Source organism: Spodoptera frugiperda, chromosome 20 (genome assembly GCF_023101765.2).
Source record: "Spodoptera frugiperda isolate SF20-4 chromosome 20, AGI-APGP_CSIRO_Sfru_2.0, whole genome shotgun sequence".
NCBI lineage: Eukaryota > Metazoa > Arthropoda > Insecta > Lepidoptera > Noctuidae > Spodoptera > Spodoptera frugiperda.
In genome coordinates this window covers 7,000,760-7,001,236 of record NC_064231.1, presented here as the reverse complement: position 1 = coordinate 7,001,236, position 477 = coordinate 7,000,760, and positions in this window count along the sequence as shown.

The window sequence follows — 477 nt, the reverse complement described above, 5'->3', positions numbered from 1 at the left end:
GATGTTTTTATTCATTTATTGTCCACAACTACCACAATTTGTAACCAACTATAAGTTATAAGCTTGTCGGCTGTAGTTCAAACTCATACACGAAGTTTCTTTGACCATTTATCACGGAGCAATAATAGATAAATAGGTATGTGAGATGTCTGGTACCGCAGATTACTAGAGAGAGACTAGAGCACCGGGTAGATACTCGATTAAATAGACTGATCAAATCAAGGTGGCAACTACTTGTCTATAATATGTACATACTCATAAGAGAAAGACTGCAGTCCGACAAGACTGATGTTTATTAGAATGTGTCACGCAAACTTCGTGATTGACGAAAACCACTCTAGATGCTATAAATCTTGTAAGCTTTAATTCAAATATAAGCTTTAATTCATATTATAATATAAGCAGGAACCTTATTAAAATTAAATTATCGATCACATTATTTTCAAATTACCTATGATGGTAATTTCTGTATGGATC